Here is a 17,878-nt window from a genome sequence, read left to right on the forward strand (position 1 = left end):
TTCGCGGACCTCTCCGCAAGCAGCGGGAGCGCTCCTCAGGCTTCGCGGCCCCGCCGCCCGGCTTCGGGACATCGTTCCGATGCCAGGCGGCGGGGGGAGGTTTTCTCGCCCCGCCGCCCGGCATCGGGACGATGCCCCGAAGCCGGGCGGCGGGGGGAGGCTTTCCCGCCCCGAAGCCGGGCGGCGGGGGGAGGCGTTCCCGCCCCGCCGCTCGGCTTCGGGACATCGTTCCGATGCCGGGCGGCGGGGGGAGACTTTCCCGCCCCGCCGCTCGGCTTCGGGACATCGTTCCGATGCCGGGCGGCGGGGGGAGGCGTTCCCGCCTCGCCGCCCGGCATCGGGGCATCCTTCCGAAGCCCGGCGGCGGGGGGAGGTGTCCCCGCCCCGCCGCCAGGCTTCGGAGGAGGTCCGAGGACAGCGGGGAAGACGAGCTGCGCTTCCCCACTGTCCCGGAGATTTCCCTATGGGCTGTCGTCTTGCGAAGCAAGCCCATAGGGAAATTCGTCTTGTGAAGCGCCTCCAAAACGGAAAACCCTTTCGTCTAGCGGGTTTTCCGTCTTGCGAGGCGTTCGTCTTGCGGGGCACCACTGTAGACTGGAAAGAGAAGCTGCTGAATTGCAGCTTATCACCAAACTTAAAACCATGGAGAGACCTGGTCTGAACAGAGACATTGGATTCTTATCTCATTATACATGACAAAGCCATTTTTCACCTTCTCACCCCTTGCTTTTTCCTGTAAGACCTATTGCAGTCGTTAAGAGTCGTCAACAGGCTCATCACAGCTATCTGCCAATCACCCATTCCCACCACCCTTCTGAGTAATGCCCCTCCCCACCTTCTCACTATATAGAAAGGTCTGGTGACTTCTGTTTCAGTGTATCTGAAGAAGTGTGCATGCACACGAAAGCTCATACCTAGAACAACTTAGTTGGTCTTTAAGGTGCTACTGGAAGGTACATGACCCCAGTCAAGCTTGCAAAAATATATCACTTGCCCGATAATAAATGTTGGAAATGTAAGGAGACTGAAGGTACATTCTTTCACCTTTGGTGGACATGCCCAAAGATTAAGGCTTTCTGGGAAATGATTTATAATGAGATGAAAAAGGTATTTAAATATACCTTCTTGAAAAAACCAGAGGCCTTTCTCCTGGGCATGGTTGGCCAATTGGTGTTAAAGAAGGACAGAACTTTTTTTATGTATGCGACAACTGCAGCAAGAATTCTCATTGCAAAATATTGGAAGACACAAGATTTACCCACTCTGGAAGAATGGCAGATGAAGATGAATGATTACATGGGACTGGCAGAAATGACTGGCAGAATCCGAGACCAGGGAAAAGAGTCAGCGGAAGAGGACTGGAGGAAATTTAAAGACTATTTACAGAAATATTGTAAAATTAATGAATGTTAGAATGATGTTGAACTGAAATTAAGTGGTTACCAGCTGTAATGCAAAGACTGAGTAATAAGTTAAAATAATCTATATTAAGCTACAATAAGAATTTGCTGAATTATGATTTGATTTAGAATACAAAAGGGGGAGGTGAGAGGAGGTCCGAGACATAAGGTGACGGAAATAAGTGATTGGAACTATACTTGTTTTATTTTGTTCAAAATTGTGTGTTTTTGATATTTTTCTTTTTTCTTTTTGTGTATTATTATTTGTTGTTGTTTTTTGTGGTATTTATGTTTGTATTAAATTGGAAATCCTAATAAATATTTATAAAAAAACAAAACAAATGCAGATGGGTTCAAATTCCTCCTCCCTCCCTACCCCAAAGACACAGGCATACCGATGCAAAGTCCTTTCACCTTTTAGAGGTGCCCACTGATAAGGCCAATTTCCAGAACAAACCAGTAGACTGGATCGACTGGTTGAACCAGGCAATCCCACCCTAAGGTCAATCACTCATAGCCGAAGAGATAATTATTGGAACTAAATTTGAACACTGTAAGTGCCAATGCGGGCCGAGGACGCAGAAGCGTAGAGTGAAACAGGTTATTGTTATTGAGGTCTATGGACCAATTCCTGCAAGATCTGATCTGTAGCCTACATGGAGCAAGTTCCGGTGAACAGCCTATACCAGCAGTGGGGAACCATTTTCCGCCTGAGGGGCATATTCCTTTCTAGGGAGATTTCCCAGGGCCACATGCCAGTGGTAGGCGGGGCCAGAGGCAGAAGAAGAAGAAGAAGAAGAAGAAGAAGAAGAAGAAGAAGAAGAAGAAGAGGAGGAGGAGGAGGAGGAGGAGGAGTTTGGATTTGATATCCCGCTTTATCACTACCCTAAGGAGTCTCAAAGCAGCTAACAATCTCCTTTCCCTTCCTCCCCCACAACAAACACTCTGTGAGGTGAGTGGGGCTGAGAGGCTTCAAAGAAGTGTGACTAGCCCACAGTCACCCAGCAGCTGCATGTGGAGCAGCGGAGATGCGAACCCGGTTCACCAGATTACGAGTCTACCGCTCTTAACCACTATACCACACTGGCTCTCAAAAGTAGGCTGAGAAGGAAATGTAAATGTTACCTTTGTACAACAGGCTAGTTTCTACACCTAGTCTCACACCCCTTTCTATCCTCCATGCAAAGAAGTGAGAGGCAGTATCAGAATCCAATGACACATTCCAGCTGGGGGGAAATGGGGCAGTTCTGAGGGCCAGATAGTCAGGCCTTGAGGGCCACATTGAGCCTCCATTCCTGAGGTTCTGCACTCTCGGCGTACACACATGTAGCAGGGTACAGAGTATATCTCAGGATCCCATACGCTCAAAAATTTCTCAAATGACAATAGGGACGACCAATTCCATAATAATAAAGAAAGGAATGCTGTGATCACCAATAGAAAGGAATGCTGTGATCACCAATAGTCAGCATGGATTTCTGAAAAATAAGTCATGTCAGACTAACCTGATCTCGTTTTTTGACAGAATTACAAGCCTGGTAGATGAAGGGAACGCGGTGGATGTAGCCTACCTTGATTTCAGCAGGGCATTTGACAAGGTGCCCCATGATATTCTTGTAAAGAAGCTGGTAAAATGCGGACTTGACTATGCTACCACTCAGTGGATTTGTAACTGGCTGACTGACCGAACCCAAAGGGTGCTCATCAATGGTTCCTCTTCATCCTGGAGAAGAGTGACTAGTGGGGTGCCACAGGGTTCTGTCTTGGGCCCGGTCTTATTCAACATCTTTATCAACGACTTGGATGATGGACTCAAGGGCATCCTGATCAAATTTGCAGATGACACCAAACTGGGAGGGGTGGCTAACACCCCAGAGGACAGGATCACACTTCAAAACGACCTTGACAGATTAGAGAACTGGGCCCAAACAAACAAGATGAATTTTAACAGGGAGAAATGTAAAGTATTGCACTTAGGCAAAAAAAATGAGAGGCACAAATACAAGATGGGTGACACCTGGCTTGAGAGCAGTACATGTGAAAAGGATCTAGGAGTCTTGGTTGACCACAAACTTGACATGAGCCAACAGTGTGACGCGGCAGCTAAAAAAGCCAATGCAATTCTGGGCTGCATCAATAGGAGTATAGCATCTAGATCAAGGGAAGTAATAGTGCCACTGTATTCTGCTCTGGTCAGACCTCACCTGGAGTACTGTGTCCAGTTCTGGGCACCACAGTTCAAGAAGGACACTGACAAACTGGAACGTGTCCAGAGGAGGGCAACCAAAATGGTCAAAGGCCTGGAAACGATGCCTTATGAGGAACGGCTAAAGGAGCTGGGCATGTTTAGCCTGGAGAAGAGGAGGTTAAGGGGTGATATGATAGCCATGTTCAAATATATAAAAGGATGTCACATAGAGGAGGGAGAAAGGTTGTTTTCTGCTGCTCCAGAGAAGCGGACACGGAGCAATGGTTCCAAACTACAAGAAAAAAGATTCCACCTAAACATTAGGAGGAACTTCCTGACAGTGAGAGCTGTTCGACAGTGGAATTTGCTGCCAAGGAGTGTGGTGGAGTCTCCTTCTTTGGAGGTCTTTAAGCAGAGGCTTGACGACCATATGTCAGGAGTACTCTGATGGCGTTTCCTGCTTGGCAGGGGGTTGGACTCGATGGCCCTTGTGGTCTCTTCCAACTCTATGATTCTATGATTCTATGAATAATAATAATAATAATTGTATTATTTATACCCCCCCCCATCTGACTGGGTCGCTCCAGCTACTCTGGGCGGCTTCCAACAGATATAAAAACAGAATAAAACATTAAACATTTTAAAAACTTTCTATACAGGGCTGCCTTCAGATGTCTTCTAAAGGTTGCATAGTTACTTGTCTCCTTGGCTTGAGGATTGCATTACAGTGGTACCTCAGGTTACATATGCTTCAGGTTACATACGCTTCAGGCTACAGAGTCTGCTAACTCAGAAATAGTGCTTCAGGTTAAGAACTTTGCTTCAGGATGAGAACAGAAATCGTGCTCCGGCAGCGCAGTGGCAGCAGGAGGCCCCCATTAGCTAAAGTGGTGCTTCAGGTTAAGAACAGTTTCAGGTTAAAAACAGACCTCCAGAATGAATTAAGTACTTAACCCGAGATACCACTGTACTCCATACCCTCCTGTATTTCTCTGGTGAAAATAGAGACGTCCTAAGGAAAAGCGGGACATTCTTGGATGAAATCAGAAACTGGGATGGCTTCAGTAAATTGGGGAATGTCCCTGGAAAATAGGGACACTTGGCATGGCATGGGGGGGCTGTGACCCCGGCTGGAAAATTATGAGTTGCCCTCCCCCCCCCAGGCACTGGCTTCTGTGGAGACCGCCCCACCCAGTCACAAATGTCACAAGGCGCTGTAAAAAACAACAACACAATTACAATGAAAACAGCTATTGAACAGGGACAAAACTAACAAGCCCACATTGGCTTGCATGCTCGTGGCTCCCATAGCCTTTTAAATTGGAAAACCCAAGCCCTGAACTTTCATTTGTGTAGATGAGGAGCACCTAATCCGTAGTCCTCCAAGTGCGCCTGGACTCCAGCTTCCCTCACCCCAGACCTTTGGCCGTGCTGGCTGGGGATGATGGGAGTTCAGCAACATCTGGAGGGCCACAGGTCCCCCACTCCATGAAGCAAGGCCAGGCAGCAGTCCCTCTGCCAGCTCATAATTTGGGAGCCTTCAGGGCATCACTGTGCTATGCTAAAAAGACATTGCCGCCTTAGGCTGGAAGCATTGCAGAAGTATATTGGCAGGGTAAGGGTTTGGCCTCATTTTGCAACCTGCACTGGATTCAGCCATTTCAAAATGCAGAACACCAATTAGAAGCACAGCAAAGGTGAAACGGCTGCTCTTCGCCTTCCTGCATCATCTCCCTAGCCCAGACAGCTTCCCAGAATCCCTTGCCTACGGCGAGATTGTTGACAGAGTCAAATAAGAGAATTTCTGCCAAATCCGCTAGCTTCTTCTAGGTCTGTACAGTGGTACCTCAGGTTAAGTACTTAATTCGTTCCGGAGGTCCGTTCTTAACCTGAAACTGTTCTTAACCTAGAATCATAGAATAGAAGCATAGAATCATAGAGTTGGAAGAGACCACAAGGGCCATCGAGTCCAACCCCCTGCCAAGCAGGAAACACCATCAGAGCACTCCTGACATATGGTTGTCAAGCCTCTGCTTAAAGACCTCCAAAGAAGGAGACTCCACCACACTCCTTGGCAGCAAATTCCACTGTCGAACAGCTCTTACTGTCAGGAAGTTCTTCCTAATGTTTAGGTGGAATCTTCTTTCTTGTAGTTTGGAGCCATTGCTCCGTGTCCGCTTCTCTGGAGCAGCAGAAAACAACCTTTCTCCCTCCTCTATGTGACATCCTTTTATATATTTGAACATGGCTATCATATCACCCCTTAACCTCCTCTTCTCCAGGCTAAACATGCCCAGCTCCCTTAGCCGTTCCTCATAAGACATCGTTTCCAGGCCTTTGACCATTTTGGTTGCCCTCCTCTGGACACATTCCAGTGTCCTGAAGCACCACTTTAGCTAATGGGGCCTCCCGCTGCCGCCGCACCGCCGGAGCACAATTTCTGTTCTCATCCTGAAGCAAAGTTCTTAACCTGAAGCACTATTTGTGGGTTAGCGGAGTCTGTAACCTGAAGCGTCTGTAACCTGAAGGGTATGTAACCCGAGGTACCACAGTATTGCTCTCTTGCCCACGCAGGCATTTCCAGGATGCCCCAAGCGCGGGGGGACATGATGGTAAGCTGAAGACAGAAGACACCCTTTCCCCTTATATGAGTTTTCACTCAGGGCATGTCCCCCACCCTAGTGCCCCAAAGACCACCAAACGACAGCCTCTTACCTCCTCTTCTCCTGCTTTTTGTATTCCCACTAGGGCTTTAGTCCAGAAGACGCCTGCCTTCTCCAGCTGCTCAGTTCAGCCACATTCTTCCTCTCGAATTCCTTTCCTCTTTGCTTCCGCTGTGACCCTCACTAGACAACACAAACGCAGCATGTTTGGGTGAGGGAGGAGTAGGAAGCAGAGCCAGGCTCCCGTTCATGTCCTTGCCCTGGTTCTATGAAGGGGGCCTTGAGGTGAGGAGAGCTTGTTTGGCGAGTTCCACCCACGGAGGAGAGGGGCTGGAGGATTCCTGCAGAGAGAAACCACCACCACCACATGAGATTGGGTGACTTGGCTCCAGGGCAAGGTCAGAGAGCAACGGATATAGCAAACTTGCAGGAGCTCCGCAGGCTCAGACCTGATCAGTGCCTGAGTGGGAGATCAGCAAACACAACCTGGATTTCTGCTGTGGAATGGTGAGAGAGAGAAATAAACTCTGGAAGACATGGGGACATCATACCAAGCCATATCCAGAGAACCTCCGTGCCTCCACAAATTCCTACTGCACCTTCTCTGACATTAGAAAGCTGACATTACAGTGATACCTTAGTTCTCAAACGCCTTGGTACTCAAACCACTTGGAACCCAAATACTGCAAACCCAGAAGTAAGTGTTTTGGTTTGCAAACTTTTTTCGGAAGTTGAACATGCTCCATTTTGAGTGCCACACTTCTGTTTTGAGGGCCACACTTCTGGTTTTTTGAGTGTTACGCTATTTTTGCTATTTATTTTGCATTTTTGAGACTCCTTTTGTTTTGTTTTCGTGACTGTGTGGAACCCAGTTCAGCTACTGATTGATTGATTGTGTGACTGCAGTACATTGTTTATTGCTTTCATTTTATGGATCAGTGGTCTCATTAGATAGTAACATTCATGTTAAATTGCTTTTTCGGGGGTTGTTTTTAAAAGTCTGGAACAGATTAATCCATTTTGCATTACTTTCTTTTGTAAAGCACACATTGGTTTTAGAATGCTTTGGTTTTGGAACGGACTTCCGCAACGGATTAAGTTTGAGAACCAAGGTACCACTGTATCCACCAAGTGAAATGATTGGTTCATCTAGCTCAACATTGTCTAAAGGAGGGGCAGTCAACCATGGTGCCCTCCAGATGTTGTTGGACTCCAACTCCCATCAGCCCCAGCCAACATGGCCAATGGGCAGGAGGAATTATGGGAACTGTAGTCCAGCAGCAACTTGGAGGGCCATAGGCTTTTCTGTCCCTGGCTGTGGGGCTGGCCCTTTCATTAGGCAAGCTGAGGCAATTGCCTCAGGCAGCAACTGCAGAGCTGTGGCCAATTTGTGCCCCTAGGCCTTGCTTGCCTCATGGTTTTGCCAGGCTGAGTGGTCTTGCTGCTGCCTGGGCTGGGGTATTTACGGTAAGGTAGCCACAGCGGCAGGGGCGGGTCTGTGTCAGGTGATCTGAGGCGAGTTGCCGCTGGCGCTGCCGCCCAAACGACACCACTTGCCCGGAGGAGGAGGAGGGCAGAGAGGTGAGGAAAATGCAACATGGCCCAGCTGCTGCAGCAGCGGCAGCGGCGGCGGCGGGGCTGTGAGGAGGGGCTGCCTGGTGCGCCCTCTGCGGCCCTGACGCGCAGGGACCGTGGCGAGTGCTGAGAGCCGCTGCCTGCCGGACGCCTTCAGCCCGGACGCGCGAACAGCTCGTCGGTTCCGCGAGACATGGGGCTCTGCTACAGCCTGCGCCCGAGGCTCTTCGGCGACTCCAGAGGTGGCGAGCGTGCCCCCCAGATGTTGCGCCCGGTGCGGCCGGCCCCCCTGCACCCCCCACGCTACGCCACTGGCCACCGCAGAAAGAAATTCAGAGGCAAAAATTTTAAAGTAAACTATCTGGTACAGACAGAACCAATGGTCAAAGATAGGGCCGGCAGCTACTGTGGTGGTCGCAGCTGCTCTTTGCCCAGTTGCTGAAAGCCACTCGGTTGGCCATCTCTTGGAGGCCTCTGAGCCAAGCATTTCATTGGTTGCATGGAGTATCTAGCCTGAACCTAAGAATGTAAGAAGAGTCTGCTGGATCAGGCCCAGACTCCGGTTCTCACAGTGACCGACCAGTTGCCTGTGGGAAACCAGCAAACAGGACTGGAGCACAAGGGTGCTCTCTTCTCCTGTGGTTTCCAGCAACTGGTCTTCAGAAACATTGCTGCCTCCATCTGTGGAGACAGAGTATGGTCATCATGTTGGGACGCAGGTGGCACTGTGGTCTAAACCACTGAGCCTTTTGGGCTTGCTAATCAGAAGGTCAGCGGTTCAAATCCCTGTGACAGAGTGAGCTCTGTGGACAAACGCCGGCTTCCTTGGTCTGAAAGCGAGATGAGCGCCACAACCCCATAGTCGCCTTTGACTGGACTTAACCATCCAGGGGATCCTTCACCTTATATAGGGACGCGGGTGGCACTGTGGTGTAAACCACTGAGCCTCTTGGGCTTGCTGATTGGAAGGTCGGCGGTTCAAATCCCCGCTACGGAGTGAGCTCCCGTTGCTCTGTCTCAGCTCCTGCCAACCTAGCAGTTCAAAAGCATACCAGTGCTAGTAGATAAATAGGTACCACTCTGGCAGGAAGGTAAACGGCGTTTCCATGCACTCTGGTTTCCGGTTGCACCAGAAGCGGTTTAGTCATGCTGGGCACATGACCCGGAAAGCTGTCTGTGGACAAATGCCGGCTCCCTCGGCCTGAAAGCGAGGTGAGTGCCACCACTCCATGGCCACCTTTGACTGGACCGTCCAGGAGTCCTTTACCTTTTTCTACCATCATGGATAATGGCCATCGACAGCCCTTGCCTCCATGAGGTGGTAGAGCCTTGCAAGAAGGTCCCAGGTTCAATCCCTGGCATCTCCCGGTAGGGCTGCGACTGCCCCCTTCTGAAAACCTGGAGAGCTTCTGCCAGTCAGTGTAAACAATAATGGCTAGATGTACCGAAGACAGCTTCCCACAATACCCACTTCAGCTTCTTTAGTTGGTACGTACTTTTCGATAAGAAGCATGCCAGCTGGATGTCAAAATCGTCTCTGGCCCAGAAGGCAGGATTATTATTATTATTATTATTATTATTATTATTATTCAAAGAGTGATGTAAATATAAGGCATGGTTGCTAAAGTAGGGAGCAGGGTGCACCCCTCGACAGATTTGCCTCCCACCCATCCCTGCCTGCTCCTTTCTCGTGCCCACCCACGCTCTCTCCTTTCCCATCAATCACCCATCTTCTTGTGTCGCTAATTAGCTTCCTCGCTGCCCACACACAGGCCCCGGAGAGTTCCCCTTGCCTGCCCTTCCAGGAGCTAATGAGGCTCTCTAATGAACCACCCTTCACAGACTGGCGTGTATCACCAGCCCCAGTGGGCCGGGAGTTGACCCTTCGCTCGCCGGGACCGGCGGTCAGGAGGACCGACGCACGTCAGAACGGCTCGTCTGTGCATTCACGGGGGCGGCGGCAGGAGAAATAGACTTGCTAGATTATTATTATTATTATTTCCCCCTGGCAGGAATTTAACAGGAGCTCAGAGGTAAAGCCTGTGTGCTGTATAACGAAAAGTCTCTGGCTTCCGTTTCTTTATTGACTTGCTGTATGATTGCATGCTATTTCTTGGTACTTTTCCTCCAAGGGGCTCAAGAAGGCATATCCAAAGTGTGGACTAAGGCAGGGGTGAGGAACCTGTTTGAGCCACATTCCCTTCTTCCAGGGGCCTCGTGGATGGCATCAGAGATAAAATCAGGTGGGGCATGGACCACAAGCATTACCTTTGTACAGTAGGCTAGTTCATACGCAAACATACACAAGCCTGACTCTGTCCTCCGTCCAGGCAAGTAAGAGGCATAATCAGGATTCAATGGCACATTCCAGCCAGGCAAAAATACCCATGATGCAAACAGCCTGTGAGGGGTGTGATGGGGGAGCAGGTGTGCAGTGCACGATGAGTCCTGAGGACCAGATCAAAAGGCTTGGAGGGCCACATTTGGCCCCTGGGTCTGAGTTTTAGAGGCCTTAAAGGTAAAGGAACCCCTGACCACTAGGTCCAGTCGCGGACGACTCTGGGGTTGCGGCGCTCATCTCGCTTTATTGGCCAAGGGAGCCGGCGTACAGCTTCTGGGTCATGTGGCCAGCATGACTAAGCCGCTTCTAGCGAACCAGAGCAGAGCACGGAAATGCTGTTTACCTTCCCGCCGGAGCAGTACCTATTTACCTACTTGCACTTTGATGTGCTTTCAAACTGCTAGGTTGGCAGGAGCAGGGACCGAGCAACGGGAGCTCACCCCGTCATGGGGATTCGAACCGCCGACCTTCTGATTAGCAAGCCCTAGGCTCTGTGGTTTAACCCACAGCGCCACCCACATCCCTTTAGAGGCCTTAGCTTTGCTAAATGTAAGTAGAGAAATATAGTTCTGCCATCCACTGCATGCTGTCAATTATCCTGTGATGGGTTTTAGGCTGAGAGGAAGAAAACAGCTGGTTCAAGGTCACTTGCTGAACTTCACGCCAAGATCTGGAGGAGCACAGCTCTTCTGCCTGAGATTGCACAGAGCTTCTGACAATCAAAGTAGGCAACATTAGTCTAGCCAATGTCTAGATGTCTAGCCAATGTCTAGCCAATTAGTCTAGCCATTAGTTTAGTCTAGCCATTAGTCTAGACTCCATGCATCTTGGACAGTCTGAAGTTGAAGTGTAGTGGATCAGGATGTTGGACTTAGACCAGAGAGCACTGAGCCCCATTCCTCTCCATCCTTAGCAACCAAGCTTGCTGGGTGACCTTGGGCCAGTTGATGAAACTCAAGCTTACCCATCTCACAGGGTTGTTGCGAGCGGAGGTGCTATGGATGCCGCCTTGACCTCCTCGGAAAACAGATGAAATAAGAATAAACTGCCTGATGGCATAGGAACCAATTACTAGGGGCCAAGGTCCCTTCACTCCCCCAATAAAATTTTTGAGGCTGCTGGGCCCCCTGAAAGTTGATGGGCATTGTCATTCAAATGGTGTGCACTGTGTCGTGTGATTATGTGGGAGTTACCTACCCCCTTCAAATATTTTATTCAAGTTGGCACCCCTGCCTGACAGGATGCAGGGAGGGATCAACAGGTGCAGAGTTTCTGTGGTATCCCAACGAAGTGAGCCATAACTTGTTGAATTTCTGCCTGCGAGCCAATGTGTGCCCTCCCTTTCAGGAACAAGAGGAGGATGCCTGCCGGGCGGTGTGGAATTTGTGGGCTGAGATTTACTGGCCAACACAGAAGCGTTCCCCGCCGCCCCCTGCTTGCATCACAGGAAAGCCTTCGCCAGGAGATAAGGGCTCTCCCATTCACTTGGCTCTGGCATGGACGGCCAGGGCTGCTCAGACCGAAGGCTCCACGCTTCCTTCCTGTAGCCCAGCCCAAGGCAAGCTGCAGGCTGACCCAGTGCCTGGGCTGAGGAATTGAGACAATGAAGGCTTTCCTGTCTGAAGAGCCAAATCGCAGAGGGTGGGGCAGCCTGAAAAGTGGACCCCCAGCAAGGGCCAAGACAGGAGATTTGCACAAGTGCACTTCCTATTTCTTCCCGCCTGTTCATCAGGTCTTTGAAAGATGTTGAGGAAGAGCCCTGTGGAGGGAGAACTGCCTATTTTATTTTATTTTACATTAAAGCCTACATTTTTCTTCTGTGGAGCTGAAGGCAGCACATCATGGTTCCCTGCCTCCTCGTTTAATCCCCGCCACAACCCTGTGAGGTAGGTCAGGCTGACTGGCTTGAGGTCCCCACGGCCAAGCGGGGATTCGAACCCTTGCCTCCCACGTCATAGTCTGACACTCTAACCACTGCACCACCCTGCCTCTCACAGTGGATGCCAGTGTGGTGTTGTGGTTTTGAGTGTTGGGACTGGAAGACCAGGGTTCAAAGCTCACCGGTGAAATTCGTCCCTGGGTGACATCTGGCTAATTGCAGTCTCTCAGCCCAATCTACCTCGCAAGGTTGCTGTGAGGGTTAGAAAAAGTGGAGGGAAAGCTCCTTGGAAGAAAAGTAGGGTACAAATGTCTTAGCAGCGGTAGCTGGTGCCCACTGGGGCTGGCAGGGAAGGCACGGAGACCAGCAGTAAAGTGTCAACAGCAGTGACAAGCAGAGCCCAACCCCTGACTGGTTGCAAGTCAGGTGGTGGGCAGGGGAGGGCTGGTTGGGGGCAAAATGCCCTAATGGATCAACCACCATCATCATTGAGATCATGGGTAGGCAAACAAAGGCCCAGGGGCCGGATCCAACCCAATCGCCTTCTAAATCCAATCCACAGACGGTCCAGGAATCACCATGTTTTTACATGAGTAGAATGTATCCTTTTATTTAAAATGCATCTCTGGGTTATTTGTGGGGCATCGAAATTCGTTCATTTGTTTTATATATTTTTCAAAATATAGTCCGTCCCCCCCACAAGGTCTGAGGGACAGTGGACTGGCCCCCTGCTGAAAAAGTTTGCTGACCCCTGATCAAGATCCTATGCACACTCAGATCCAGCGCCCACCCTCTCTGAAAGTCTGCTCCTTGCAAAGGATGGGAAGGGTGATTTTTTTTCTGCCACAGACCATTGCTTATCAAAGGCAAGTGCAGCAGGCAGAAGCTGTTCCCTTCTAGTCAAGTCTGGTCCAGGACACTTTTTTGCAGCCTGAAGCGAAAGGCAAGACTCTATCCTCTCCGCCCACTGACTTTCCACACAGGGAAGCTGACCAGATTGGCAAGTTTTATTGCAACACCGAAGGTTGTCTTACTAGGAATGATGGTTTGTGGAAGCTTGAATTCTCCAACACAGGTCTCTTTTATTAACTGACAGAGCTGTGCTTGCAACAAACTAAACTCTGCTCCTGCAAACCGTTGAGAAAAGGAAAGGGAAGGAAAACCCAGTTGCTTTCTTTTTTCACAATAATGGGAGTTACAGAAAAATACGGCCTCTCCCATGTCTTCCCCAAACTATTTTCCGTAAAGGTACAACACACCATTTCAATAAGTTGCAGTTGAAACTCACTTCCGCACTATCCATTTAAATTGTTCTTATACTGTTTTAATAGTCACAGAGAATTCTGGGAACTGTCGTTTGTTTGCAGGTGCTGGGAATTGTAGCTGTGGTAGCTCAGCACCCTTAACAAACTACAATTCCCAAGATTCTCTGCTGCATTTTCCCCTGCTCATGAGAATTTCATATTTATTTGTTTTTTGTTTCTCCTATGGTAGTTTTCAAATGGGTTTGTTTTCTCATTAATTGGTGGCGGGAACATGGGATAATTTTCGGCACAGCAATACGTCCAGCACCTGCGGCCTGATGCAGCTTCCTCAGTCTGCCCAATGGTAGGACTGGCACTGCTTTTGATAGATCTTCCTCACAGCGAGTTTTACCAGGGCAACACTGAGACCAATAAGGAGGAAGCTGACAAGCACTTCTTCCTTCTGGACTGATTGTAAGGAAGATGGCAGGCCAATGGGGACTGGCTGGCAGCAGATTTCGGTTGGACGGTGGGCAGTGCCCCATTTGCCCTCATAGAGCAGCCTTCCCTGTTTGTGGTTGTTCATACCTGTGTGTCACAATGATAGCTGAAGGAGGAGCTACTGTATATTGCAGCTACCAGTACATGCAGGTGAGTATATTCGCATCAGGGACTGACAGAATTGTAGAGTTGGAATGGACCAACTTTTCCACACACCATTGTGGGCAGGTGCGCAGGTATTTGTTTACCTGTGTGCACAGCCCCACAAGAAAGGTTCTTTTTCGCAAGCACCTTCATTTGTACACACCTAGGCTGAAGGGTGAATTCTGTTTTATAATATCATTTGACACCCAAACTCGTTTGCGAAAAAACGGATACCAGGATACGTCTGGTTCAGGGTTGGTGCCAAGTGTACAGTCTACCAATGGCAATGAACGCACCCTAAATTGTGGTGTGCACATAACCAAAGCTTCACTCAAGTTAGTGAAACAGGGGAGGCATGCATAGGATTGCATTAGTATACATAAAGGCACTTGTTTCACAGTGCAGGGCTTTTACATACTTCTGCAAATCTATATTCATTTAATAAATTATTTTAAAAAGCAGATTTTTAAATTTTTTTTAAGCTGAGGTTTACTCAGGACCCACCACAGGGCACACCCACAACATACAGTGGTATATCGGATTACAGACGCTTCAGGTTACAGACACTTCATGTTACAGACTCTGCTAACCCAGAATAGTACCTCGGATTAAGAACTTTGCTTCAGGATGAGAACAGAAATCGCGCTGTGGCAGCAGGAGGCCCTATTAGCTAAAGTGGTGTTTCAGGTTAAGAACGGACCTCCGGAACGAATTAAGTTCTTAACCAGAGGTTGTTGTTGTTGTTTAGTCGTTTAGTCGTGTCCGACTCTTTGTGACCCCATGGACCAGAGCATGCCAGGCACTCCTGTCTTCCACTGCCTCCCGCAGTTTGGTCAAACTCATGCTGGTAGCTTCGAGAACACTGTCCAACCATCTCGTCCTCTGTCGTCCCCTTCTCCTTGTGCCCTCCATCTTTCCCAGCATCAGGGTCTTTTCCAGGGAGTCTTCTCTTCTCATGAGGTGGCCATAGTATTGGAGTGTCAGCTTCAGGATCTGTCCTTCCAGTGAGCACTCAGGGCTGATTTCCTTCAGAATGGATAGGTTTGATCTTCTTGCAGTCCATGGGACTCTCAAGAGTCTCCTCCAACACCATAATTCAAAAGCATCCATTCTTCAGTGATCAGCCTTCTTTATGGTCCAGCTCTCACTTCCATACATCACTACTGGGAAAACCGTAGCTTTAACTATACGGACCTTTGTTGGCAAGGTGATGTCTCTGCTTTTTAAGATGCTGTCTATGTTTGTCATTGCTTAACCAGAGGTAGCACTGTACTTTTAAAGCACATCCAACACACATTTAGAGCATGTGGCTTCCCCCAAAGAATCCTGGGAACTGTAGTTGCCCCCCTCACAACTACAATTCTCAGCACCCTTTACACTTCCCAGGATACTTTGTTTTAAATGTGTGCTGGATGTGCTTAAAATTTATGACGTGGTTTCGCCTCTCACCACACCCCATGACTGTTCTTTTTATAATGTATGAAACATGTTGTTCTTTCTCCCATTCCCCACCCCCCAAAAAAACCTTTGAAAAAAATTAAAAAATAAAATTTCAGATGGTAAAGGAACAAAAACAATGGTTGCCATGTGTCTCCCGGTTCAGACGGATGCCAGCAACAAGGTGTTAGTGCCACCTGTGGCTTTCTGGGGAGTGTGTGCTTCTCTTGGCAGATTTGTAGCCTAAATATTTACAAAGAGGACAAAGCACCCCAGGTGCCATTTCAAAACAGAGGAACTCTGATGACAGGGAGATGCTCCAGCTTGGCATTTCAAGCAGCAAAATGAAGCACCAGCCAGCAGGTACATCACACACTTGCATGCACACTTAAACATCCTTTCCTGATATTTCAAGTGGTGAAATCACAGGAGGAAATGGCTGCTTCCAGATAACCCGTTTTATTGAGCACAAAGTTTTCAGGGATTTCAGACAACATGGGCTGCTTATCCAGTATTCATTCCATTCATTGTTTGCTGGGAGGTTACACAACATTGCATGGAGCCGTTGCAACTCCACACTTTTTTCCTTTCCTTTTAATACTTTATTTAAGATTCAACAATAACAAAAAAAATCCACAATAACGACTACATCAGTTCATTACAATTGACCATCTTTAACAGTAGTTGAAAAATTACAGAACATCACTTTAACTTGCTCAAATTTTCATATTTAACTTTTATCTCTTTCTTAGCAGATCAAAAAGAAAAAGGACAAAAAAAGGTAGAAAGAAAAAGAAGAAAGGGGGGGAGAGAGATTTAAAGAAAGAATTAGAAGAAAGAAAGAAAAAATAAACACACTTGACTTCCAATTAGACTCATTGTATAATTTTTTCTATATATATATAACACAGTTCCAGATTACTGTATTACTTTCTTTGTTTTCATCAGACACCAAAAACATTATATTTCTTATTTTACAAGAATCATCCTAGTTCTGCCAGGAGATGTTTATTGTTACAATAGATTTTCAGATATTCTTTAAAGATTTTCCATCATTTCTGTACTTTCTGTTTTGGATAACCTCTGACTCTCCCTGTCATCATAGCCGGCTGCAGATATTATATCATTTGGACCTGCCTGGAATAACATCTACAATGAATTAAAAAAGCTATTTAAGTTCTCGTTTAAGAAAAAACCTGAAACCTTCCTCCTAGGTATAATGCCACCAGAAATAAAAAAAAAGAAACTAGACCCCTTATGTACATGACAGTAGCAGCCTGGATCTTAATTGCAAGAAACTGGAAAAGTAATAAAACACCTACGATAAATGAGTGGCTACTCCACACTTTCCAGTGCATTTCCCCATCACTTTCTTCCCCGCAAAAAATGTCTGATTTCTGGAGAAGCAGCACTGTGGCACAATGGCACCCTAGTGACTGTAACACTGCAACGTGAATTTGCTGGTGTGTGGCTGGATCTCACCACTCCCCTCACTCGCCCTGCATTGCTCCTTCATGGAATGCTTCTGGCTGGCTGGAACGTGCCCTCGAACTCTGCTCATGTGTCTTTCTTGCCTTGGTGGAGAGTAGAGGTGCATGGGTGCATGGATGTCAAGCAAGCCTAATGTAAAAAGGCAAAATCTGCATGGGTTGCTGTACTCATTTCGCTCCTGGCTGCACCCATGGCTGGCATTTGGTCCCCAAAGAGGGAATGCAGTCCCTCAGGCCATAAAAACTTCATTCCCCCTGACTTAAGGTGTTGCTTAGCCATCCAGCAAAAGCTTTTCCTGGAAGGGTATCGTTAATCACCACCCAAGATGCTACAGGGAATGGACTGTCTGTTCCTGATATGTCCTAGGACACTGGGTGGGGGGGGTGACATCCGATGAAAACACCCACCCATTAGGGCTGGGTAATATTTGCTTTTCAACATTGTGATATATCACCGGGGGGGACGGGACGACATCGCGATATACCGATATATCACAATGTATGAAATAAATGTAGTATAAAAACCAACAACTGGGAAACACTGGCCTGTGAGCGCTCCAATTGAAGAACAGCCTTACCAAAAGTGTCATGGGATTTGAAGATACTTGAACTCAGGACAAAAGGGAGAAATGCACTAAGAGGAAGGCACGCTTGGCAAACTCTCACCATGATCAAACCTATGTCCCCACTGTGGAAGGATGTGTGGATCCAGGATTGGCCCCCACAGTCACTTTTAAAACGGTGTTTATGGAAGACAATCTTACTCGGCTACAAGTGGTCGCCAAAGAAGAAAGATGAAGTAAGTATGGAGACATTGGCTGCTCTTGTGATTCTTGGCCCCCTGCAAGAAGCAGGGGAGAGCTGAGTTGGCAGAATTACGGTAACACCTACGAGCATCTACCTTAATTCTTGCTGTATCTCTGCCCCTTAACGTAAGGCTCCAATTTATAAGCTTGCCCTCCAGAATCCACATGCATTGGAATAATACAGTGATTTCAATTCTATTCTTGTGTCTG

The 17,878-nt window shown here is 48.2% G+C and overlaps 1 protein-coding gene and 1 long non-coding RNA gene across 2 annotated transcripts in view; both read right to left on the reverse strand.

Annotated features, from left to right (window-relative positions):
* ADCY4 (adenylate cyclase 4) overlaps window positions 1-6,494 on the reverse strand; it is a 72,769-nt gene extending 66,275 nt beyond the window's left edge. Inside the window, exon 1 of the mRNA XM_081835388.1 lies at window positions 6,304-6,494. The gene's annotated coding sequence lies outside the window, so the exon portion shown is untranslated. The remainder of the gene's footprint in view (window positions 1-6,303) is intronic.
* Window positions 6,495-15,812: 9,318 nt separating this feature from the next.
* LOC309326667 overlaps window positions 15,813-17,878 on the reverse strand; it is a 172,347-nt gene continuing 170,281 nt past the window's right edge. The window contains exon 2 of the long non-coding RNA XR_014150347.1: window positions 15,813-17,539. This is a non-coding gene — a long non-coding RNA (uncharacterized lncRNA). The remainder of the gene's footprint in view (window positions 17,540-17,878) is intronic.

Source organism: Podarcis erhardii (genome assembly GCF_964252035.2).
Source record: "Podarcis erhardii genome assembly, chromosome: 13".
NCBI classification, from domain to species: domain Eukaryota; kingdom Metazoa; phylum Chordata; class Lepidosauria; order Squamata; family Lacertidae; genus Podarcis; species Podarcis erhardii.